Raw genomic sequence first — 27,559 nt, 5'->3', positions numbered from 1 at the left:
TGCTCCAATACGAACAAGGTAATGTGGCGATGACGGATTTGCCAAACCAAACATGCTGCGAAGCGTTGTGCTCCCTAAACAAATGCCACAAAAATTAAGGAATTCGATCATTCTTTACTGAATACCCCATTCAATAGGTTGCTCGAAACGAGAAAGCTAAAGTTGCTACTCTCAAACCCATACTCGTTGAACTCGAACAAACAAACACCAGTTCCGCAGACCATTGCATCAGACGGCTGGGTAATAAAAGAACACATGCCTGTTCCACCGTGCAGCGCCACTTGCTTGAGCCAGGTCGCACCCTTGCCTGCTCGATATTAAGCTGTAGAAGTGGAAGCTTTAGAGGACTGATCCCCTTTCGGCTAACACTCAACCCCGAGATAAGCTCTAGCAGCTTCAGTCAAGCCTCAACAACAAATAGGCGACATGCTCCCTTAGTTCGGAGAAACCCTCCATTAAAGGTTACCGCAACCCAGACAGGAACTCCATCCGAAAGATAAGAAGTGAGGCTGACCATATTTAGAAAAAATGTAAGCGCCAGAATTGCCCACTCCAACGCTCTAGTAGGAGCTGTAGAAAATACATTCGCACGAACTGCTGTGGGATGGACAAAGCGGCCACTCAAAATCTACGAAATCACCCCTCGCTTCTTACGCGCCAGTCCAAAAACTTAGAATAGTTATGTCTAGTTCATACAACCAAAAAACAGCTATAAATGCGAAGGGGTGTTAACGAATCATCGATGATTCTCTGAAAACGCGATCCGTTTGATCCATTTGACAAGACCAAACATTCTGAAAATGTTTCCATGTCGTCTTCCTTCACGGCAAAGGCGCCTTGACAAGGTTATTTTACTACAAATTTTTCAGTGAAGTAGGAGAAGACTCCTTTGGACTAATAGGAGAAAACCCGCCTTCGGTATCCTTATTCGACAAAACCTCAGCACTCTGGTTTGAGATCACGCAAGACACTTCTGTGACTTGCGTCTTTGTACAAAATTTAACAAAACTGAAAACCGGGTGCATATGACAACTTACCTAAATCACAGCCCACCAAAACACACTCAACCTCGGGCGAATTTTCTGCACAACTCTAAAAACAGCCCAAGAGGATCCCCTGCTTACTGTTGTAAAATATTGAAAAAAATCCAGCGTCCGGTTACAAGTGAGAATGCGAAGGAACCTTCGCGGTTCAAGAGCAGTGAGAGGGTCGCCGCTCTCTCAACGGTCCGCGGTGGCGCAGCTGAGTCTAACACAGCTTCAGTGGGAGACCATTCGTCACCAGCCATTGAGAAAGCCTACGACCGGAAGCATTCTGTTCAAACACCGAAAACTACTCTGGCAGCCATCACTACATCGTCGGTATTGTAGTCGAATGCGCGGTAGTGAAGCGAACGTCCTCTAAACTACATCCCACTAGCCGGGGTACACTCCATGCGTTCGTGTCCAGTTACTAGACCCGTTGTGCACGAATGACGTACTACGACTGCAAATTAACCTTCATTTAAAGCTTGCGAAACAACTGTACGCGAGCGCTGAACATAGTAAAAAGGATTTATCGCAAAAGGCATGGCTTTAACATGCCGACGCAAAGTTGCTACATATAAGGGAAGCTGAAACCAGCTTACACACGGAAATCAATCATAAATTTAATCAAAAACAACGGTGAATAATGGCCCTAGAGTGCACGTTTTAAATTAAGCCCAACAAATCAAAATCGGTACGGCACATGGGATCGCATTGACCAAGAAAGAAGTGTACACAACCATCCTCTACTATGCCATTACCAACAAATGAAGCCACGAATAGCACGCACAGATACGGAATTTCTAGAGCGTTTGTGACTTTCTATTGGGTACCGGATGCGTGAAAACTCCCGCCCTGCTTGGGAAACCATATTGACCCATTTGAGCAAGCCATCAATCTAAAATTCCTTCAGTGTGCTATATGGTACTGTACGCTCGCTCTGCCCGAGTGCAGGATGGCATAATAAGCAATCAGTGCGAAACTTAGACTAAGAGTTCGCTAAAGCCGTCACTATGCATAAACGCGCGCGAGAAACGAGCGACACTCAGGGAAAAGAGCCGCAAAGTTCCTCACACAAATTATACACAAAACTTCAAGTGACAACTTCAGGGCACATATCTCACTTCTCGCTTAGTTTTATTACCGGGGAAAGTTGCTGTAAATGGAATCACCATTTTACTGTAAGAAAAATGTTTCATCGCTTCGTGTTTGGCTCCTGTCCGAAACTCTCAACGCAGAGAACCGTATTTCCTGTCAAACCAAACGTACGGTATAAGAGGGAGTCTTTCCCTGTAGATAGCAGAGCAGTAATGAAACTACATGTAACAAAGGCTTCTTGGCAACTCAACAAACGCGTTCATTCACGACAGTCAAGGACAACTTCACCTTCGTGGGACTACTAGAAAACTCTCGCGGTAAGCTTCCGTGCGAACACCGATTTACTGTATAAGGTGAGGGACTCCAATCAGAAGCGACCTAGATTGGAAAGCGAGACTCCGAATTATTCTGGTCGTCTTCCTATGGGGTAGCAATCATGGGCTTTTTTAAAACGCTACCATTGCTGTATGGCATAAAGACATGATGCGAAGACGATGCCACATTTCAGGTCAGAGAAGGCAGCGACGGGAACATTCCAGAGATATCCAAAAACGTTCGCCGTATCAACGCGGCCATGCGGTGGTACTGCTGCTTTAGGACCCTCTAGTAGGCAAGACGTAGAGACACGATCTTTCGGCGGTCAATATTTCTGAAATTTCCGCACACTTTGTTGCCAGTGCCTAGCATACGGGTTCTCTGTCTCCCAATACTAGCCAATAGACCAAACTCAGATACCGTGCTCGCGTTCGAGATGACCATGCATTACACAGGAAACCTCTCAAGCAACTTTGCTAACATGCACCAACGTATAAAGCAGCACCATTGTTTGGGATTATTTCGAGCCTTCATTCTTATCAGGGCAATTGTGTGCGTAAAGGTAGCCCCTTTGACAGCCATTCGAACATGTACGATGCATGGCAATCACTTCAACTGAACGACTAAATGCACACAGTGTCTACAACACTCTCAGAGAACCTGTGAAGGTTCACCGTTTGGTTCAACGGGAGCGGCTTAGCTACATACACACGAGACGGCATAGTCTCCACCCTGTGGAAATTAGTCAGCCTTGCTACAAAATATACAATGTTCCCTACCCTCCAACCAGTCTAATACCCCTGTCACACGGGCACTTTCAATCGCGATTGAGTCGATCCGGATCGAGCTCAATCCGGATCGGGCACCTGCTACACGGCAGTTTCAATCGCGATCGAGCTTGATCCCGCTCGAACTCAATCCTGGTTTCTCAAGCGCGATCGAGGCTTCCAAGCGCGATCGAACGAAAGCGGCGATACTCTCGTCACTCTCGTCCCCGCTCAGTAATGGCACAGAATGTGACAACTTAAACTAACGCCAGAAATTGTGTCAAATAACTTGACCCAAATAAGCGTGAGGTAATATTTACATAGTTACGTATACCTACGACCGCGCGAAGTTACCAGACGCCGGCCGCAAGTACATGGTTAGCGCCATCTGGCGAACACGAGCGCAACCCGTGCAACTTCTCAATCGCGATTGAAACGTGCCGTGTAGATGCGGCAGTACGTCGAGTGCGCTCGAAAACTCGATCGCGATTCACTTCAATCGCGATTGAAAGTGGCCTTGTGACAGGGGTATAACGTACCCAAAAACATGTACCCACTTTCCCCTCTAGAATGCAAACAAGCAAGGTGAGCTTCGTGCAAAAATAACACGAAACGTTCGGAAGAGTTCTCGAGGTGAACGCGGTTGATTACCCTCGTCGTAGTGCGACGGCCATTGCGATGATCGATCGACACAGCAACTACACACCCTCCTTGTCGAACACATGAGAAAGCTAGAGGAGTGCGAAGATGCGGCAACTGGCTTTCCAATGCCGGCTTCCGCGCAAATAAAATACGACACGGACAACTCAATGTCTCTTTTCGTAAAATACGCGGCGGACCCATTGTTCCAGAGGCTTCTACAATTATCATGACTTCACTACACAATACTCAGCAGTCCTAAAGTAATGTCTTATATGTGCAGTTTAGTTGGTTGTGCTGAGCGGTAAGTAATGCCCTGCGTGACACTGCTCAACGCTTTTTAAGAGTGTCATGTGGTAAGAAGAGCCCATACCCGAAGGGCGATTGGCCCCAGAAGAAGATGTTGTCAGAAAAGATGAAGAGAAAGAAAAATCAGCATACGGGATGGTGAGAAGAATTTTGAAGAGACCAATGGAGAAGAAACACAGGGTAATCGAAGAGGAGGAGGAGGTAGCTTGTTCAGCGAATGGGAGCCGCACATGATAGAATGCGAGGTGAAGAGGAAGAGAACAAAGTTGGAGTATACAGAGTGGAACGAGGTCTTGGAGGAACGGTGGCAAGTTCGGGCCGTGCCCCACAACGCACCAGTGGCATCGCACCGTTTGGCAGCGGGCAGCTCGGAACCACTGATTACCAGCAGCTTCGCTCGGCTGGCCTCCTGCTGACCGGCGGCATCGCACCGCCGGCGACCCGTCGAGCCGTGCCCCACGACACACCAGCGGCATCGCACCGCCTGGCAGCAGGCAGCTCGGGACCACTTGTTACCAGCAGCTTCGCACTGCTGGCCTCCTGCTGAGCCGCGCTGCTCAGCGAAGCCGAGTCATCGCACCGCGGTCCTCCGGACCCCGACTCACCAGCACGGGCCATCGCGACGTTCGGCGACGTTGGCTGACGCGTAACCCAACCGACTCACTGGGCCACGTCATCGGCATCGCACCGTGATACCGGCGGTAGGATTTGTTTGAATCTGACAGACAGTTAATGTATTATAGTGACTTTAGGAGTAGAGTGTTGGTAGTGTGAGGTCGTGCTTGTTTTTGCTGTTTAGTGTGATATATGTCTGTTCAGTCACTGTGATTTGGTTCGTTTGAGTGGTTTTGTTATGTAAATATATTGTGTTGCCATCAAATGAATCAACTTGAGCCTCATTTCTCAGCCGCGTGAGACGCGTGACAAACATTTGGCGCACAAAGATAACAGCGCAGTTGCTTCGCTCTTCTTGAGGTACCGTTCGCCTTGTAAACTACTTGGACATCGTGCATCATTAAGGGATCGAGCGGTTCCGCTTCCCTCCAACCAAAGGTGTAAAGCGAGCTCGTGGGCCGTACGAATTATGGGCGCTGGCATGATACAATTACCATGGTTGCAAGAGCAATTACACTCATCCCTCTAAAACGTTGTTCCGAAATTACTAAACTAAAACAAAGAACTGAAGCAAAATAGTTACGAAAATTGCCTCAGTCATTAAAACCAACTTTTTTAGTGTAATTAGGCTCTAATTAGCAAACAAAGAGTAAATGTGCAGTTCAGTTCTGGTTTCGATTTTGTATAGTGCGCTATTAAGTGGCCAGGCCCTTGCGCCTGACTTGCGCAGTGTGTGTGTGCAGTCTCCAGCTCAGAACGCCGTGCGCGCAAAACGTGTACAACTGGTACAAGTCGGATTCACGCGATGAGCAACTGCCTCGTAGGGTGCTTGCGAGGCTGCCATTCGTTGCTTCAAGTTAAGCACCTTATCTATTGCCCCTGAACTGACACCGGAACAGCGATTCCGCTCTTCGAACTTGACTACCGCAAGTTCACTACTGGCTACGGAGTGGCAGCCAGCGATCGTTATCCTTAGCAAAGAAAAAAAGCAGCTTTTAAATTGTTCCGCCTGAATTTTTTTAATGAAACTTCATACAGCTCACCGTGCTTCGAAGTATCGCGCGAACGTTCGTGAAGGTACAACGACGAAATAGGTAACAAAATGCGGGTTCATTTTTAATCAGTCACAATAACTGAGTCTTCTCCCTTCGCGCGCTCTCTGCGGCAAATTACTGCCACCATTCAGTCCCGCAAGATTACCCTTTGAAGTAGTGGAAAGCAGCTAGACTTTGACGAACACAGACATAACAGAAAATGGGACACGCCGCTGACTGTATATCGCATACTCCCTTGGCATGTATTCTGCGACTCCGTTGGCCTGTGATCCACCGCGCTCTTTCGTTCCTGTGCTTCAAAGGGACCGCGATTCACCGGCAATATCAGCGTTGGCACATGCGATAACGTTTTTTTCTGTTAGTAAAGGTTTTGCATTCAGGAAAAGCCACAGTTCACTTCACTTCTTTTGGAAATCATTGAGCGAATTGCGAAAATTTTAAAATAAAGCGGCACGCCGCAAAACTGCACGGAGATTAGGAAGGAGATTAATTTTCTGTGAGCCTCAGTTTCGGATCACCAGATTTCTTGGCGTCCCCGCGCATGCAGTCAGTCGCATTCGAACTTGCGCGCAAGTGTTGAGTGAGCGTTGCCACGTCTAGCTCAAATAGGCTCAGTAAATATGTCCCACGCTAAACCCTAAAAACGTTTTTTACTAACCCAGAAGAGATAAACTACGGAATGCTGTCGACTCCGCCTGCACAAAATCCTCCTGGCCAGCAGGCCGCCATGTTACCATTCATCCCAGCATGCTTCTCTAACCGGACGCGGAAACACCACAGGAGCACGTTTCCAAATACATACTCATCGTTTTCGCCGTTTTTAGTCAGCAAAAACTCAGCTGGCAACCTTCAAATCGTTGTATCACTTCTGCTAGTGTGTGTGTCTCAGGGTTCCAATGCATTACCTGGGCGCGCGCTTTCACGTATATTATCTGTACGCCTCCAGAATATACAACCCTCATAGAGGGTAAACCCTAGTTTCGCGACTTCCGCCAATGGCCTCGCACAATAAGCCGGCTGCGCAAAGGCACTGTTACACAATGGAGACTCCGACAATGGCTACTGTTTAAAAAGGCATTATACCACACGTGCTCTGGACGTCTCCACATTCAACCACGTTAGGTCGCAATAGTATTACTGTAGAGCAATACGACACCCTATTTCTTACCTTCAAAGCAGCTTATCAAGTGTGGGCCATTTAGATGGCCTATGCTTCTGCTAGCGCGAGCTTTTGGCTGACATCTAGGACTACCGCCTGACACTCGCAAATATTATCGGTTTTTCAATGGTGCTACATACCGTAGTATAGTGGTCACAGTTTGGGACGAGCACCTGTTAGGATTCCTTGCAGTTTTTATTTGCCTGCGAAAATATCACACGACGAATACCACTTTCTTCCTAACGCTGACAGAAATTTCATTGTCTATAAACATTGGAATGCGCCGTGAAAACGACTGTGATCACAAAAAAGTATATTTCGTTACCCTCCAAGCTACGCAGGTCCACTTCGTGACGGTGGCCTCTCCTATTGACCTCCAACCACTCCTATCCTATGCTGACGGAGTCCATTCTTTTCCTCCAAATTTTCCTTTATCTTCCCTCCATCGTGTTATTGACCTCCTCCATCTGCACCCGTCTCTCGGTATCCACTCCGCTACCCCGATGGTCCAAAGGTTCTCATTTCTTCCTACAAAATTTCCTGCTCAAGTCAATTTTTTCTTGATTTCAACCATGATATCATATACTCGAGTGTGTTCCTTGGAACAGGAAGCTGGTTTCTTTTCTGGAGTGTTATTCCTATCTCTCTTCGTTGAATCGCCCGTTTAGACAACCTAAGTTTGTTTCCAGTTGTTTCAAAAGGCCGAAACTTTACGCTTCATAAGTGTTCACTGGCCTTGGGCGTTGGTTGAGTAATCTTTCTTTGAGTTGTTGATGTAGCTTACTTTAAATAATTTCAAAAAGCTCATCGAGTGCACCCCAGCCAATACCAATTCTGCGCCGTATTTCCTTCACGACGTTGGGGTCTGCACTGACAACCTGTAGAAGGTAATTACTTTTGCACTTTTTGTGGAGTTTCGTGCACATGGTAAAGAGGGCGCTTTCTGGCAGGTTTGTTAATTATTTTTCATTTCTGATAATTATTTTAACCCCGCGGCCATGCTTTCTGAGTGTACTTCCTCAGCATATGTTTCCAGGTGTGATGCAATTTAACTTCACAAGACTGTGCCATCTGCAAACCCCAAATGACTACAGTATTCTCCGTGTATGCGTAATTATATGTTTCGCAGTTGACCTTTTTCAATGCCCCTTTAATCGTGCTGTGAAGAGTTCTCCCTCAATCGCATATCCCTGCCTTACATTCTTTCGCATCAAGAATTTCTGGCTTTGCTTCTGAAGGATTTTTCTGTGCGCACATATTTTTTAGGTGTCATTTAGATGTCTTGTGTAGCTCTCTTCTATTCCCTGGTCATGTATAGCTTCCAGCACGGCTTTTTGACGCACGCACTGATGTGTCGTTCAGTACCTGTTCCTAAACCCAGCCAGATCTCTGAGTTGTAAGGAATGTTGGCTGTAACGTATGCTGGTAATTATTACTTTGGTAAACAGCGTGTAAACAGCTGTCATTATAAATGCCTTAGGTTTCTTTCTTCTTATGGATGATAGTTATATTTGCGTTCTTAAGGTCGATTTTCATATTTTGAGTCGTTAAGAATTCTGGCGAAAGTTCGGCATAGATTTCCAGTTCAATATCTTATTCTTCCTGACACTCTTATATCGTCGTAACGTGCAGCTTTTCCTCTAATGCATTTCAGTGCCTTTTCTAATTATTTTTTGGTTACTAGTAGGACCTAGCCACAACGCTTCTAGGCTCTGTAGTTTCCCCTGGCCTAACGTCGCTAGCATATTGCCTGGTTCTGAATCGGTCTGCTAATTTTATTATCCGCTTCATTCTTGGCATAATCTTATTCCCTTCGCCTCTGAGTGCGGTGATTTTATAATGGCCGATGACATTTTAGTTGCTTTTAGCTTCCTCCTATTTCAAGAGGTTCCTTGATCAAGGTCGTGTTATATGCACAAATATTGTTTTTTAGCTCTGGTAACCAATTTAAATTACTCTACAAATTCAGTTTGATCCGGCAGACTTGACATTTTTATGTTCTTACGTTTCGCAATTACTTAAGGGCGGCTCTTTGCAGAAAGCGGAAGAGGTAGCGATTGCCTTGGGTATAAACCAAACTCCCGCAATTACGGTAATCGGCGATTGTCGTGCGGCCTGCAGAACCTGCACGGTAGGTGCAGGTTCTGCATGCAGCATACGGTCACAATCATGTGGAACCCTGTCCACTCCCATCTCCCCGGCAACGATACGACCCATGCATTCGTCAGGGCTTTTATTACTTGTCCCCAGTAGAGCAGCATAGTCAAACGCCGATTGAGACATGCCAGGAAGTAAACTAATAATATGACGTAGGTAGAACGGCCTTTGGAAGAAAACTACTTCCGACATATTCAAACTAACACGTTCCCAAAACCCGCGGGGCCAATTCATTTATTCCCTACACAATAATCTCCGGTTGCGCGTTATGCCGCAATTTAGGCACACTCAAGCACATTGTCTGTGAGTGCGACTGAAACTCGGACCTTCCCGCATTCCGAACCGTTCCTGGGAGCAGTGGTAGTGCGTGTTATTTGGAGAACACCAGACAAGAACCGGCGACCAGGCTACCTTGGTTGACCGAGTAGCCAGCGCCAAGATTTCCTACGGAATTCGGCTACGAAGGCACCCCACAATTAGTTTTGCTAATTAAAGTTTCTACTCGTCTTCTTCTTCATCATCTTCGTCTTCTTCTTCTCCTTCTTCTTCTTCTTCTTCCTTTTTTTGCTGCATGTAGGGTGGCCCTTTGGCAAGACCCCCCGCAAGGAACCTGCCCTGCAGGACCCCCGAACGTGCTAAGTTTTTACCGCCCACTGGCCCGGTAACAGGAGTGCAGTGGTCACTCCCTTACGAAGAGACGAAACGGGAAGTCATAACGGGGACAACCAATTTTTTTTCATGTTATGTTGCCTCTTCACCAAACAGTCTACAAATCGTATCCCATGGATGTCTTCTTTGCTAAAACGTCGCAGTTTTAGGACGCGGTCTGGTGTAACAACCTGACAACTTGCCACACTAAAATATATCAGGGTTAACCGTATGTTTCACATGAGCAGCATTTAAACCTGATCTCTGCGCTTCCAGTTTTAGCTCCTCTTTTCGACCTGTAGATTTTTGGTCAATTGAACTCACACAACTTTGATGACAGAAATTGCACAAAAACATCTCTGCAGAAACTGCGTAAACGCCGGGCCGCCATACGCGTTATATTGGCAAGCCCGCTTTCTGTACACTTCAAACGCCAGCTGTATCTTGGAATTGGCCGTTCATCTATATTCTAAGGGTAATGCAACACCGAAATATCGGTCTCGCACACCCGAGAAGGCTCTGCATCATAGAAACGTAAGCGACATGAACGTTTTACGACGAAAGCTGCAAGTGCCACATTGTAGAAAAGAGTTCCTTGGTTTTTTGGTTGTAATTCTTTCTGTTGTCGTAGTTGACTCGTCAACAAAAATCCGCTGCTGTAAAGAATAAAAAGATGCCTGATACGATGGAATTTGAATTCGGCCCTGTACAGTAGGAGCCTAGTGTTTCACCAACATCTGCTATTTCGGCACATCGAAAGCGAAAAACAAAAGTTCTTTCTTTGGTCGTGGCACATACACACTTGGGGCATTAGCAAGGAATCGAGATTCTTGTGGGAAATAGGGTCGCTTCACAAAACTCACAAAACTATGAATTGCAAACGTAAAGGTTGTAGAATAGTGTGTGTCGCCTGACACCGGGACGTCAGTGCACGTGGGTAGAACAGGTACACAACCGCCGCACAAGACCTTGTTTCCAGGTAAGCTCTTCAACGCGCCAGTCTCTTTACTAACCTAGTGCGTATCTTGTCACAAAAAGAAAAGCGAAGAAAGCAACACATACATAGAGCGGCAGAAGTTTGGGCCAGTAATTTGCTCAGAAAAAGAAAAACAAAAGCGAACAGGGCATGTTGCAAATTCGTATGAATTGCGGGGCTTCCCCCTTTAAAGCAACATAGCAGGCTTACGTGCCCCGAGGAAATTTTTAGCTTCGTATTTCAACGTTATTGTAAGAATGTGTGCAGGCTTGTGATATCCGATACAGTGAAGTTACAAGGCTACTCACGTGGTTGTACTGGCACTGGAGTAAGGTCTGCTTCTGGCTGCGGCAGCCAGCAAAGCCCAAAGCACACCTCACAGCAACAAGAAGGTTCGCACGCCTGAAGGCCTGGAAACGAAAATTCTACCTTAAGTGGGTGTATGTCGCAAGATGAACAAATTGAATGGCAGCAAGTACTTAGCTATGCAGATCTTAAATAAACGAAGAAAAGCTAAAGTAACACCAGTATTACATAAAACTTCCTCCGCCGTATTTTGAACTAATGCATTCATCCGACAATTACAGATGTTTTGTAAGTAAACATAATTGAGGCAGTGTAGATGTGCAGCTTAGTGCCACATTCAACTATTACTAAAACCGTAAAGTTGGACCAGATAAAGTCCCTGCCACTTATCAGAGCCACGTGGCGCTGCGTTCTTGCACGGAACAGGAACCACTAAAACCATCACAATAGCCACAGGATAAAAGAAGATTCTAGGATGTTCTATATTAGCCTAGATTTGCAAAGGACTCCTAGCTCCAGTTTGATACGGCACTAAGGTCCTTTTTGGACTGATTGTGTGCTTTACGCTCCAACGCTACACAGGCGATGAATTGAGCATTAGTGGATGCTCCGGAATAATTTTGAACACCTGGGGATTTGGATCTTTAACGTTCGCCGAAAGCTCGAGAACACAGGCGTTTTTGCTTTCCGCCTCCATCAGAAAAGCGGCCGCTGTGGCAGGGAATTAAACCTCCGTCCTTGTGGTCAGCCGCACAACGCCATACCCACTGAGCCAACAAAGCGGGTACGTGCTACCGTCATGTACGCCTGTACGGAGGTGCGCATTAAAGTGTTTTTTTGAATACCCTGCAGAGGTTCCAGTATGATCAAAACTGGTTTTGTTGATATTCTACCATGCCTCAAGCCTTCACCAACAATGCTATTGATACAAAATAATTATCTAACAGTACAAAATTTTAATTGTAATTTAAAAAAAAATTCCGACGCAATAGGCTATCTGCGCAAAATGTGTCAAAACAAAATTTTTTTAGAATAGATTGTTTTCTCCGGGTTCACCGCCAGTTATTTTCACTTGTTTTCCAGAGATTCCGCAACGTTCTTAATAACGTTAGCCACGAAATACGATGTTTTTTGTGGTGAAAGATTTCCCCCAAAAAATTAAAGCTTTAAACAACACAAAAACGAAGATTTGGTACACCTTAACCAATGCAATAGAAAAAAAAACATGGTAAAAGGATTACAAAAACACACAGGACTTCAATATTTTGCTGCCGTTTTCGTTTTACATGCGATCTGCTTTAAATTGCCATTGTTGAATCATGCTCTGAATTTGCACTTCACAAAAAACGAGCAATGACTGCTGATTTGTTCATTTATTTGATTTAGGTTTAGTATTTTAAATGGATTTCTAGCGAAGAAAGCTAACATCAGAAGGAAAGTTTCTACTGGTTTCTTTCTGAAAATCCTGAGTGAGGATAAAATAAATCATCACTAAGCAGACTGTTCGCCCTTGGACATGCATAACTTTTGTAAGGCTGCCTGAAAAACGAAAATCAAAGTCGTGTTTTTCTTGCTCTTGCAACAGTCCCGGAATATTGCGCCCGCTAAGACAGTCGCCACACTAGAACGATGTGACCATCGTGCGATATTGGTGCCTTATGTCTTCACATCAAGCTGGAGTTCGCAAAGCTTATCACAGACTTGTAGCTTGAATTTCGAGGAAGTACTTGGATAACCGACTAAATGGTGCCCACACGTCAGAAGCCCTCAAGTTTCTCGGTGAGCTCATACAACGGAACCTCGCAATGTTTATTCGCATAAACAATCACGGTTATCAAGACTAGTAGCCTTCTGCAGACTTTTGAAGAACCAAAAATTTGACTTCACATGGAAACGGAACCTTATTTTCTTATCTTCTTGGCGCTGACATATTGTTTATCGCAGCCGTCTATCTGGCTGCACATTTTCGCTTATTTTAAATCCACCTTCATGTCTGGCTCTGGGCTTCTGTTAGCTCACAAGCACCGGACAAATAACCGGCTACACAGACTTGTACGTGGGGGAACATTTTTCTAGTTATATTCGGACCATGGTCCAGATATGCCTACACGTGAATTGTGTAATCGTTGAGGGCGAAAGCAGATATTTTCAAAAAAGCATTGAGCTCTACGCCTTTTAATATTTTTAGTGCAGAGACTTGGACAGCGGCGCAATCAATCTTTGGAAGAGCTATGACAATCCGCAAAAAAAATATGTTTGCGAAAAGAAAGGACCTACAGACTTTGTCAAAATTTTGTGGGCAACGGCGACCCTGGCTGGAGCGCGCGTGTGGCCTAGCAGGGGCGCTGTGCTTTCCGCTGACGGCTGGTTACACGGCTAAAAAGAGTGAGGGGAACTTCCGCGCTTCCTTTTGTAGTATGATTGGCGCGATAACTGCAGCGGGCCGGTTTCTTTGAGTAGGCGATCTTCACTACAGCGCAGGATTTTTCCGCAGCACTTCTCGGCTCGGACACACCACAATAGCAAGAGCAAAAGTTCCCCTCGCTCTCTTTAGCCCCGCAACCAGCCGTCAGCGGCAAGCGTAGCCCCCTGCTCGGCCGTGCGCCTGCTCCGGCCACGGTCAACGTGGCCCACAAAATTTTGACAAAGACTGTAGTTTGGAAGAACCGATACGGGTACCACTGACCGCTTAGCTGGTCTGTTCTCACTCGCTTCTCCGACCCTCCAGTGCCCATTCCTCTACCGGTGGGTGTATCTATCATGTCGCCTCTAGGTACCGCTTGCTGAATGACACATTGCTGCTCCACTAAAGGTGGTACCTTCTCCGCATTACCAGTGTTTAGACTTTTTCTAATATTTTTATGCCGCTCCAAAAAGTGAACGACATCCCATTTGGGTTGCGCCTCCCACCTCTAATTCATGTGGCACCGTGGTATGAATTTCAGCGAAACAGATTATCTGTTTGGCTTACAGTGTCACAAAATCTGGGACACGGTCGTACTTCCAAAGTTTCGCTTCTTGGCGGCGACGTATACCAAGTGACACCACATGGATCCCCATGGTACTTTCGTCCTGCTGCTTCGGACAACTACAAAATCTACCAACTGCTACCGTTCAACCTCGATGCCATCAAATCCCCGTTCACCCTTCCGATTCTCTGCTGGCTTCCTTGGTTGCACCCTTGTCTTTACCCGGGAAGAGGAAACCGAGCGGGCGCAGTTATGGAGGCTAGTACTGTGCCCAAGTTATACCGTATTTACTCCCGTAATGATAGCACATTTTGCCAAAAAATGTCATGCAACTTTAGAAGTGCATTAATGACGCCGGGTAAATTTAGCGAAAACGTTTTGACCACAGAGAATGCAAGCAAGTTGCGGGTCGACGTTTTTACGGTAGATCTCATAAACATAATAAAAATAATAAACAAAAACCCAATAAACTTCCGCACACCGCCGCCAACCGCTTTGCAAAGTGATGCAAAATACAATGTTCTCATGAAATACGCAATGCGCGAACGACTTTGCTGCAAGGTGACAACAGGGCAACCTATAAGTGGCTGCCGCTGTCTCTGTGCGGGGCATCAACACAGACAAGGGGGCCGACGTCGTAAGCGTAGCGCATTTTTTCTTTGTCTTGTGAGTACGTTATTTTTATTTAGTGAGAGTTTCTTCCTCATCACTACTGAACGCATGCTTGGCGATATCGCTAATATCGGCAACTCTACGGCAATAACGTAGCCATGTCCACTTTGAAATGGAAGGAAACAGAGGTAAGCACAATCAACATCAGCTTAATTTGGCACACATACAACATGCTGCTGCGGCAAGTTCAGGGTGCGTTGATTGCGCGGGAAATTTAAAAAAAAACGAATTTTGACGACAAACTTCAGAGGGGCGATCATTACGCGAGTTTGATGAATATGTGAGTAAATACGGTACTCTCGTCTTTTACTCTTACCGCTGACCACGTGAATAGAGTGATCGAATAGCATAATATTGCATTTTCCTTTTAGATACCAGACCCAGACTATCTGCAATACCCCCTAGCCTGTCGGGTCTTGCAAAAAAGAACTAGATCTGTTTCTGACTTTTCCCTACGGACTCCGATTACACCAAACGCAAATATTAGCACGTGCACCGATACTATTAAATTTAAGCTAGACCACTACATGGTAAGGCTAAGTTTTACCTTCATGCTCTCGTGACATGACTTAATTTTAACAGAACAGCTTTTCAAGCTCCAATTTGCGCCGTTCATGCGCATAAACATTCCAAGAAAATGCCCAGCGCACGTGAGCGTGTGTCGCGTGAGGAACGCTTAGAAAAATACAGAGAAAATGCCGAGCGCAAAGTGGTACTACGAGGAAGAAGCCGGCACTAGTGCACTGCGACACGTTAACCCGACGTATAAGAAGACAGCGATAGGCATAGCGTGTACCCTGAGGGCTCGTGTAAATATACTCCCATTACCTCATCCTTTTATCTGCCATGGCTCATGTCTAGCATACGTCTGCCGCGTAGCGTGTTTCGCAAATACTTGGACATGTCTCCGGGAGAAAGTAAGCCCTGATTTCTGCACTTTACGATAACAACAGAGAGGAGTTGTCGTTTCCGCTGACATACCTGAGTTAGGTAAGTAATAGCGTCTCTCAACTCGACCCCGCTTGTGATGGCATGAAGCGATATTTAGACAACGAAGATTTGGACGATAAGGAAGACAAATACGGCCACAAAAGCATTCAAAAACTAAAAGACATCTACTAAGACATGCACGAATGCTTCGAACACATGACGTTCGATAACATTGAACAGCTTTGGCGCCGCTCTGACGTGCGCAAAGAGGGGCACTACTCCGAGATTCCCAGAGCCAGGTCAGCCCTCCTTGTCATTTGTACAAGCGGCCCCCCTACCAAAAGTGGGTCAACACATTCAACCCCTAGATTGCCCCAGTGTACGACTTGAACATGGACTGTCAGATCATTCTAAATCACCATGCGAGATCTAATTTTGTGGTAGACTACATGACCAGGGCTGACCGCGAAATGTATAACCTGCAAAAGGCCGTGGCGAGGATGTTTTAAGAACATAGGGACATGGGTTCCCTAGAAATGCTCAATGCGCTTGGTTTGAACATTTTCAAGGCATTCGAGATGTCGGCACCGACGCCGCGTGGTTTCTCCCCCATCACGACACCCCAGAAGAGTTTCAGGGAGTCGTTGTTGTTCAAACGTACTTCTCTGAGAAACAAGCTCCTTGTTGGTCCGAAAGACCAACAAGGAGCTCGAACAACTGTCTCCTAGGTAAGGCTGCCAGCTCTGGTGTTTCTGTGGCCCCGCACCACTAGTTGAAACTGCGGCAATTTTCGCTACTGTCAAGCCGTCACGCCGTCATAAATAACGCTCATTCTTAGTTGCCATTTTTTGCGAGAAACCCACACATATCAGATTATTGCTACATAGGTTAACATTGCTCATGCGGAAAACCCTCTTTGCTCTTTTGGGTTCGCTTCAATGTTTCCTAACCTTCCAGCGCCCTAGTCATCAGCTTCAACAGCCTAGTTAGGTCCACTGCAGGACGAAGGCATCTCACGCTAACATGCAACCACTCCCGAACTGTGCCGCTGGAAGCAACTGCTGAATTGTATGTTTTTTGCTAATTTCGTCTCTTCAGCAAGTTATTGCTCTCTGACGCTTCTTCTGCCGGTACGCAATTTGTAACCCTTGGTTCACCGGTTGTCATTTCGCCTCACTACATGATGATGATGAATCCTATTGGTTTCCCCTTTGAAGCGGGGTGATGACATGTCATCTTACCAAAAAGGACTAATATAACCATGTTTTACACTCTTGGTTTAATACTAGCGCTGCTTATGGCAGGCCCTAAAGCTTATTAGGCCCGAAATACTTTCTTTCACCTGTTACAGGTGGTAACTGTCCTAGGCAATATTTCCCTCTCTGCTTTTCGTCCACCAGCATTCTAATCTTCTTTTCGTCCCCTCGACAGCCTTGAAGTTAACTTCCTCTCTGATTCCCTTAAATCCTAGGGCTTCTGAAAGCCCAATATTCCCTTCATGTAGATTTGGATGGATACCCTCACATTCTAACAGTATGTGCCGCATAGTTTCTGTTTCTTTTCCGCAGACCACACATACCCCATCACTTTGTTAATACTTCCCCACAAAACACTTAGTGCACAGGCAACCTGCTCTAGCCTCAAAAAGCAAAGCACTGCCCTGGGAATTATCGTAGAAATTTTCCTTTCTGATGTTCATCTTCTCAGCCCCGTACATCTCTAACGACGTTTTATCTTCCATTTTTTCCCTCCATTTATTCGTTTCAATCTGCCTTGCCTCTTTTTGGTTACCTTGGCTGTTTTGGATTCCCCACTGTTCTTTCCGTATTTCATCGTTAGCCTTCTAGTCTTCCTTAACCACTGCGTGTCCACGCTTTGCAAGTATAGGTACCTAAAAACCTTAGCTGCCCACCTTCGTTGATCCATTGCCCTCAACCTCATCTCAAAGCATATTTTACTTTGAGCTTCTCTAACTTCAAACGACGCACAGCCCATATCTCCCTGAACTGCTTCGTTAGTTGTTTTTCCATGCGCGCCTAAGGCCAAACGTCCTACCGTTCTCTGGTTTACTTCAAGGCCTGACGCAACGTCTGATTTTAAGCAGAGTACAGCATTCGCAAACGTGAGGCCCGGAACCACTACTCCTTTCCACATTCCTCTTACTACTTCATATTTGTTATACCCCCACAGAGCTCTATGCTTCATTATAGCTGCGTTTCGCTATCCCTTAACCTTAAGTTTCTCCTCGTGAGTACTTAAGTAGTTATCCCCTTCGTTTATCCACACTCCCAAATATTTATATTCCTTCACTCTAGGTAATTCGCTTTGCTGGATAGACACTACGTCGGTGGTAGCGTCATTGAAAACCATTATTCCTGATTTTTCTGCACTGAAATTTAAACCGAGGTCAGTCGCTTCCTGGCCGCAAATATTTATTAGCCGCTGCATATCGGTTTGGTTATCAGCTAAAAAAACAATGTCGTCTGCGTATAACATTCCCGGAATATGCTGTTGTACCACTTCGCCTTGCAGCATATGGGTTAGGCTAAACCCTACTTGACTTTCTTCCAGTTTCTTTTCTAACCCTGCCATGTAAAGCATGAACAGTATTGGGCTCAAAGGGCATCCCTGTTTCAGTCCCCGATGGATGTTGACGTGCTGGGCGCATTTCTGTCCTTCCCAAGTAAGGTGCACTCTCTCGTCTTTATAGATTGCTATAAGGAACTGTACTAACTCGTCATCTAATCCCTGGAGTTTCAGCATTCTCCACAGCCGTTCTCTGTTTACGTTGTCACATGCCCCTTTAATGTCCAAAAACGTAATCCATAGTGGTCTATTTTGTGCTTTCGCAATTTCAATGCATTGCGTTATCACAAAACAGATTGTCATCCAGTCGCCTGTCTTGTCTAAATCCATTCTGCAGTTCACCAAGTATTTCACTTTCTTCCATCCATGCTTGAATTTCTGATTTTATCGCCTGCATTACGAATCTATACACCACTGACGTTACTGTGAGTGGTCTGTATGAATCAATACTGGCTTTGTCTCCTCTACCTTTATATAATAAATTCATCCTACTTTCTAACCAGTCTTCTGGTATTTGTTTGGTTTCTATCACCTTATCTATTGCCCTCATAAACGATTCCTTACTTTTAGGTCCAAGTAGGTTTATCAGTTGCATTGGTATTCCGTCCGGGCCCACTGCTTTCTGGGGGGAAACCTTTTGCTCTGCTTTTTTCCAATCAAGGTTGCTCAAACTTATTTCCCTTTCCGCAGTCTTTTGTGGCGCTGATGTTATCGGTGCAGGTTTCCCTAACACTATTGTCCTAAACTTCTCACTAATCACTCGATGAATATGCGCCAACGCGTGCTCTCCTTCTAAATGTTTTCCCCTCCTCATCAATCAGGAATTTTTGATGGTTATCGTTTTTTGAGCTTAGTGATTTTACATGGTTCCAAATCTTCTTGGATGCGCTTTTGTCCTTCTTCCGTATTTCTGCCATCCATTGTTCGCTTTTCTACTTGATCTTTGCTTGCAACATTTTCTGCACTTCTAGTTTTTCCCACGGTAGACATCCCACTTTTCCTTCAGTACCTCCGGTTCCATACCAGTTCTTTTTTCTTCTCTTTGTTCTCTCGACGCCTTCCTTCGCTGGTCAATAGCCTCTTTCATTTCCTTATTCCACCAGCTTCTCGGCTTTCTCTTTCCTTTCCATCGGTTTCGTTCCTTTGCTTCATTCATCTTACCTTTATGAACGCAATCATTTCGTCGTAATCCCAATTTTTGCCTGGGTATTTATTGATTTCATCTTCCAATCAGCGATGATCTTTAACTGCTCATTAATCAAATTATTTCCTCCTATTGTACCTATTTCTGCATTTGCCCGGGTTGCTCCTCCAAAGTGCAAGCTAAACCGCTTGTGGTTGCTTCCTAAGCTGTCTGTTCCATTGTCATCTATCCTCATTTCCCTGAGCCTTCCGTATACTGTCTCGGATACTAAACTGTAGTCTATGCTGGACTGTCTGTTACCACTTTCCCACGTTATTTGTCCGTCACACTTGCTTTCCGTGTTTATTATTACAAGCCGGTTTTCCTGGCATAGATCTATAACTAGAGAACCGTTGGGGTCTGTGTATCCATCCAAACCTTCTATATGGGCATTCATATCTCCAATTATGATTATTTCGCCCGAATCTTTGAAATCGTTTATATTTCTTCTCAAACAGTTTACCATTTCCTCATTTTCCTCCCTAGCACTACTTCCGGTCCACAGATACACCACTCCTAACCATGCATTTTTCCCCTCTATGGTGCCTCTAACCCATAGATGCACTTTCTGCCAGTCGGTCCCTTGTTTAATGAGCATGCCAACACCTCCCCCCTTTCTTCATTCCTGTGGTCCTGTTGCAACCTTCCCAGACATAATTGTCTATGATAGGTGGGGCTTCTAGGTCCCGGAGGTGAGTCTCGGCTAAAGCGTACACGTCTATTCCTTCCCGTTCAAGTTGCTTTTGAATTTCCACCCACTTATCTGGCTTTCTGCCTCCCTGCATATTTATGTAGCTGATTAAATATTTATTGCATTTGTTTTTCCCTTTCCGCTTACGGGGTCTGTTTTTGTCTTTTTCAGAATTGTTTGCTCCATTGTTTCCACTTAAATGGCTTCTATCAATGCTCTCAGTTACGTCCGTAGGTTCTCCAACATGGCCACCCCAATTCCATTTCTTTTTTTCAGCTATGCTATCAAATCGCGAATTTGTAGACTCATCCAGGAAGCTCGCTTCCTGTTTCTCAGTGTACTTCGAGCATTTTTTGTCCCATTGTCCATGGGGCTGATGACCGAACTTTGCGTTCCGATTGTCTAGTGAGGGCCCCATATGTAATCGCAGGCTTGGTTGTACATTCTTGGAAATGTACATTCTTGGTTGTACATTCCTTTTAGTGATTCGGGTAGCTTTTTAAGTGCGAATTCACTTCTTAAGCGAGCCTGAATCGTCTGCCGCCGTCGTCCGCATAGCAACAGCTGCGGGTGCGCGCGCTCCTCGTCTTCCCTAGCAACGGGGGGAGATGGGCGCGCGCTACTCTCCTCCTCCTCTCTCCGCTCAGTGACTGCGGGTGTTGGGCGCCTCCTCTCCACTTCGGGCGGAAGAGCTCTCGCTCGCGTAGCGGGCCCTCCGCATTCCGACGCGTGAGGGCGCTCGTGTAGCCCTCGCCCTAACGGCGGGCGCTACTCTCCTCCTCCTCTCTCCGCTCAGTGACTGCGGGTGTTGGGCGCCTCCTCTCCACTTCGGGCGGGAGAGCTCTCGCTCGCGTAGCGGGCGCTCCGCATTCCGACGCGTGAGGGCGCTCGTGTAGCGGCCGCGTGGCGCGGGAGGGTATTAGTCGAGCGCGCGCCGTCGTCGAGAGCGGTCGCTGGTCCTGCATCTCGATAACGATGATGGCGGACCGGGCAACGGTACCAGCAATAACGAGTGAAATATCTTTCTTTGTAGTTGTGTGCGTGTGTGTAATCTCTAGACTACTCATTAAGATCACGATATCCACCGTAATCGCGCAATCAACAACCGTGCATTCGCACTTACACACTCTCCCCCTCGGGGAAGTGCGAGGGAATTTTTTAATATTTGAAAGCGTTTCCCGGGTGCACCCATTCTATTCCTAATCCGGACCGTATCTGTTTCTCGTAAGAACTTGTCTAAGGTAGTTATAGTTCTTGTGTTGTGCTTTCAAAGCTGAAACAGCGTTTCTGGCATGCTTATTTATCATCACTTTGTATTTACGTATGTGTATTTGTAGGTTACGTCCAAGCATTGCGATTGTAGTCATTGAAGAATTCTGTGACTTTTTGGTGTTTGACAGTACTGTAATTACTGTGAATAGGAAACCAAACATTTCATTACGTGCCAACCCTCCAATCTTCCCGTAATCTGCCTTGCTGCCTTTCGCACCTTTACATTAGCTATGGTCTAAGTACGATAAAATTTTTAAACTCGTCCACATGAAGTGCTGTTTTGTTCGGTAGAAAATGTTTTGACGCAATCAAGCAGCGTGATCCTTATCCCTAACTTATTCATCCGGAAAAGTAGCCTCCCTACTTATCTATGTCTCAGACATCATCTTCACTCTAACCACAATTATCATCCAAACGCCACCGTGGTCGCCCTCGCTCTGGCACAAGCGGACAAGTTTCCTGCTGTTGGTAGCATATTCCTTGATATTTTTGGCTGTCAAACAGGCACTTTGAGCTGCTCTTGGTGTGTTTAGAATCCCGTGGCTGGTGATATACATCGATTACACATCATCATCATCATCAACAGCGTATTTAATTCCACTGAAGGAAGAAGCCCACCCCGATTGACCTCCGCCTGTCTCGGTTCGGTTAAGCCCGAGAAGAGTATTTGCTTCCGACTTGTGTTAGTTCATCTCTCAGTCAAGTTAATGGCCTTCCTCTTGTAGTCCCGTCTCTAGGTGTCCATTCAGTTCTCCTTCTGGTCCACGTGTTGTCAGTTCGTCGTACCACATGGCCTGCACATGTCCATTTCATTTTCTTGACTTCATGACTTCAACTATGATATCATCTATCCGTGTTTTTTGCTTTACCTAGGTACCTTGTTTTCTGTGTGTAAGCCTTTCTTCTAACAATATTAGCTCTTCGTAATTGTTTGCTTCGTAATTGTTTAGTATGGTGCAGTGTTTCCGCTCCGTATATCATCACCGGCACGATGTATTGGTTGAATACCTTTGTTTTTAGGAATAGAGGTATCTTACGTTTCAGTACTTGTGAGGGCTTGCCGAATGCACCCCTTCGCAGACCTGTTCTATGCCTGATTTCCTTCTCGTAGTGTGTGTCAGCACGACCATCTCGTCAAGGTAGCTATATTGTTGTACTTGGTCCAGTGTTTTGTCCCCTATGATGAAAAATACGCTTTCAGCGGGTTCATAAATAACTACTTCAGTTTTAATCATATTTATCATTATTAAAACAGCCAAGCGCTCTGATTGCAGTTCCTCAATCATTTCTTGGAGTTCGGCAGATTTAATGCGGAAGACTATGTCGCCTGCAAACCTTAAATGGCTCAAGAATTCGCCGTTAATACTTAAGCCTACATTTTCCAGTTCAGGATCCTAAATACACTCTCCAGACATGCTATGAACAATTTTGGTCAGATGGCATTCCCTTGTCGCACTCCCTTTTGGATCGATAATTTATCGCTTTGGTTATGGACGGTATTTCTGCCGTGCATTCCTTATACAAGTCGTCTAGGGGTCTTAGGTCAGTCTTCCCTATTCCTCAAGGCATTCATCACTACGGCGGTGCTAACTCAGCCGAATGCTTTCTCATAGTCTATGAATAATATGTAAAGTGATTTATTATAATTTGTGTATTTGTCTATTCCTTCGTTGATTACAAGGATGGGATTCATCGTAGAGTACCATTTTCTGAACCCAGCCAGTTCCCTGGGTTGTTGCGAGTCTAGCCTAATAGTCATGCGGCTAACTATTATCTTGGTAAACAGCTTGTATACTACCGACAGAAGGCTGATGGGTCTGTAGTTATTAAGGTCTTTGTTATTTCCCTACTTGTGAATTAAAACTGTGTTGGCGTTTTTTCTAGGCTTTTGACAATTTTAGTCCTCAAACATTCTGAGAATAGTTGAGTGAGATTTTCTGCTATTATATCTACATTCTTTAAAAATGGCTATGGTTATGCCTTCGCCGCCTGCAGATTTCACTCTTTTATAGCCCTTAAAGGGGCCCTGAAAGGCGTTTTGAGCACAATAAATTGACTAGCGCAATCGTTAGATTGGGTCGTCAACATCATCTGTGCCAAGTATTACTCTTTTACGCGCAGCGGAAAGCTCACACTTTTGTTACAAAGTTTGTCGTTTTTTTCTCACCCTTTCCTTCGTGTTTTTGGACAAACATTCTGAGAATAGTTTAGTGAGATTTTCTGCTATTATATCTACATTCTCAAACATTCTGAGGATAGTTTAGTGAGATTTTCTGCTATTATATCTACATTCTTTAAAAATGGCTATGGTTATGCCTTCGCCGCCTGCAGATTTCACTCTTTTATAGCCCTTAAAGGGGCCCTGAAAGGCGTTTTGAGCACAATAAATTGACTAGCGCAATCGTTAGATTGGGTCGTCAACATCATCTGTGCCAAGTATTACTCTTTTACGCGCAGCGGAAAGCTCACACTTTTGTTACAAAGTTTGTCGTTTTTTTCTCACCCTTTCCTTCGTGTTTTTGGACGCCGCCATCTTCACATGTCTACATCATCGATTCCCAGATGTTCGTCATGAGCTAGACATCCTGCTATTGGGCGGCTTTTTCACGCACTTCCGGCAACGAGATGAGTCGTCTGCTCAGCGGCGGCTCGCCGTCTGCTCTGCCAGCGGAGTGCCGGAGTGCTTGGACATTTTACAACAAACGAAACAAGTGTAAACAAACGCTTAACCGTTTGTATTGAATGCAACACGGCCATAACACGACATGGATATTCTATTACTTGAGTACGTTCCATAAAGAAAGCGTTGAAACCCCGTGGCACTTCTTTCTTGCAATCGCAGAGAACGCACTGAGCCGAATGCCCGGGTTTGACGCATACATTTTATTCAACTTCCAAACAATCCAGAGATGTGTTTCGAACGAACACAACGTCACAACATGCGTTGCAAGTCCGAACCGCGACTGACAGACGATGGGTTGCCGGCTCCTGCCCGTCGTAAATTCGGCACTCACCTCGCGCGCGGTTTGCGGGTACGAGCAGCAAGTCACTTAACTCTGGCGCACAAGCCGAGATGGCTTTTAGCCACGCACACTGCACATACCCCATGCGAGGTTGAGTCGTACGCTGCTCGAGAAAGATAATCCAGACCATGGGAAGCACTATCTACCCGCAGAAGCACAACGTCGCATTTCATCGCGAAACAAAGGCGTCCACAACACACACACCATCGCCTCCTGTAATGCCAAACGCATCTCGCACTTCCAAATGGGAGTGAGTAGTATGCCTGCAGTGCCCATATGCCGCGAGGTGGGGCCCCAAGCTGAACCGGGATCACGCAACCGTAACTGACTTCTAGAGCGGTTTGTGCCTTGTTGCCAGGGCAACCGATGTTTGATATTGTCAAAGAAATGGCGCTCGCTCTAGCGCTAGAAAGCTCAGAGGCCGGAGCATGTTTTGCCAACGTTGCCGCTCTCCACCACGCGTCGCCCCAAGCTGAACTGGCGTTTTGTGCACGGGTTCTGTATCAGTTTAAAATGTCTTTTTCACATGCCGCCGGCAGGAATTACCACCGCCACAAAATAAGACCCGGCACCAGCGGGGCCACATCTGATACGGCGCTTTTTGGATAAACAGTGCGCTGTGCATCCAAGGGAGCGAGCGCAGGATCCTCCCCGTGCGGCTGCGAGTTCGCCGCCGATAAAAAGTCGCGTGCCGCCGATAGCAAAGTTCTGCAGCAACGTACACCGCGAAAGGGCAAGGCCAGGCCGCCGCACACATGGGGCCAGATTTTTCGTTCGCTTGAGCTGAGTGCGGGATTCACGGTGTCAACAAATCTTGCCCGTCTAAGGAACACAGTTCGCAAATATAATTCGACACACCGTTATGAAGTTCACAAGTGTCTTCAGCTCTGAGACCTTGAAGTGCAACTTAATACTGAATTAAGAAGTCCATACAACAAGTCGAACAACGCCTAATGCAACCTTACAAGTTATCTCACTCTTACTCCAGTTTACAAAATCAACTGCCTCAGAAAATCTGCATTTGTACTATCTTTTCTTTTGCTGTTCTCGGGGGCACTCTTTTCAGTGACATGCTTTGTTCTAATTAGCCACTGTTGCTACCGTAGTTCCACTTCTCATATACTGTGTCCGTCGCATTGTCCGTCCTCCACTATTGTAACACCAGCTGTACTTGGATTGTCACTGGGGAATACCTCTCGTTCTTCGTTAACCCATTGCCATGGAACAGTTGCTGTAATCACTTCTTGGAAGGGTGGCTTAACTTACGGATCTACTCTACGTCGAAGATTGCTGGTAGGGTCCATAAATAAAGCTGTCTTGCAAACCTGGCAAGACTTTCCAGAAGGCCTGGTGTCCATGTATCGTGGCGAAAAACATTTTGTGATTGTCCCAAGAGTTTGATTCATACCTCTCTCATCCGTCATTCCGTTTGAATGCTCCATTGTCATCATTTTAGCTCGGAACTTGTGCAGAGCTACTAGCTTCATGAATTCACGGCTTGACCCTACTTGGCATCTTCGGTAAAGCAAGTCATCTACTGTTTGGAACTCGTACAATTACCGATGAGCTTTCCACTGTGCTCCTCTTTTTGATAACATTGTTGTAGAGAACGATATTGCTTTTGTCGTGCTGTTAAGCGGAAGAGAGACATTGAGAAAAAATGGAGTCCTGTATTTCGCTGCGTAATTTTCTGCCCCTCGAGTGTGGTGTTTTCTGTAACTGCTGCTGATGTGTCTAATTTGGTACTCCCTAAGCGCAGCGATTCTTCTTTGATCTGGTGTGACATTTGCGTACTGGACGGCAATTCTCCTTTTCTTGAACTTTTGTCTTGGAAAACCACAGGGGTTCAGGAGTGTCACCACTACTTAGATGATTCCCAATATGGGATCGTATAAACGGTTATCTAGACATTACTCACTGATCTTCCCAGAATATTAGGGCGTAGAAGTGTTTCCGGTGGCTTCACAGAACCACTTCATGGTATTGTCAATTATTCGTACTTATACAAGCTTCCTGGTTAGGTCTTCCTCCCTTACCACACTCCTCCTTATCAGTATTGATTACCTCCGCTATCGTTTAACATACAGATCTTCGCCCTCAGACTTTTCCTTCACTCACCGGCGTTCTGTCCAGATGGTTCATTGCCTTGCATTCAACTGCTGCTTCCCGTTTATCTTTTTTTCCTGGGTCATTTTGCCATTGCGTTGATGTTCTTGCATTTGTGGGAACTGAGCTTGCAACTCTGTCTCGGGGCTTAAACCTGCATACCTCAGTCATGTGCCCCCTCCTATAGCAGACATGACAAAGGACATCAGATTTGTTCCCTCCATTATGAGCGCGACAATTTGTGAATAATGCCCGATCCCATCATAGAGAAAATATCTTCTCTGACCCCGTTTGATAATTCGGTGCATCCTGAAGTCTTGTACACTTCTTCTACCTGCCGCCTGTCTTTGTTCGTCAGGCATCCTTCCATAGTATTTTAAACCCTGTGGCTCGAGAAAGCCACCGGTTGAGTCCGCGAGCCCGTTAATTGATTGCATCCTCTTTTCTCCTTCAAAACGCAACTATATTTCAATTGCAGCAATTCAAAGATTATGCAGAAACAATTCGATTTTTGGTTGACTCAGAGGTCCTTTTAATGCCAGAGAGCTCCAACCACCGATCGAAGTAATTGCTCATCCGCGCTGGCAACTCTGAACCAGTTTCACAGCCTTCTTGTTTGCAGCACCTAAACTTTTCTCTAAAAACCTCAGCAGTCAAGCGACGCCTCAGTAGGAGCGCGCTCTTCAGTTTGTCGTAATCATTGAAGTCAGAAGCTGGAATTCAACCACAGACACTAAATGCCTTTCCAGCCAAGCAACATCTCAAGACTGTAGCCCATTGTGACGCTTCACAGCCCTCACGAATGGCTATCCTCTCAAAACGTTGTAGGCAAGCATCCCAGTCATCTCGATTCTCATCAAATGGTGCCACCAATTTTTTGTGCAGCTGTTTGAGGCTTGGAGTTACAAGGAACCTGATCTCTCCCTTGTATCAATTTTCCTACCATGAGAAGCGTCTTCGGCAAGCTGCACTATAAGTTCCAATACTTTCTGTTATCTCACTGCTTTCCTCTGCTCCTCCTGGGCTGCGCATGTACATCGCCCACGCCTCCTCCTTGG

Source organism: Haemaphysalis longicornis, unplaced genomic scaffold, assembly GCF_048455015.1.
Source record: "Haemaphysalis longicornis isolate Haplotype H1 unplaced genomic scaffold, Haemaphysalis longicornis Haplotype H1 scaffold_5, whole genome shotgun sequence".
NCBI lineage: Eukaryota > Metazoa > Arthropoda > Arachnida > Ixodida > Ixodidae > Haemaphysalis > Haemaphysalis longicornis.
This window is presented reverse-complemented; position numbering follows the sequence as displayed.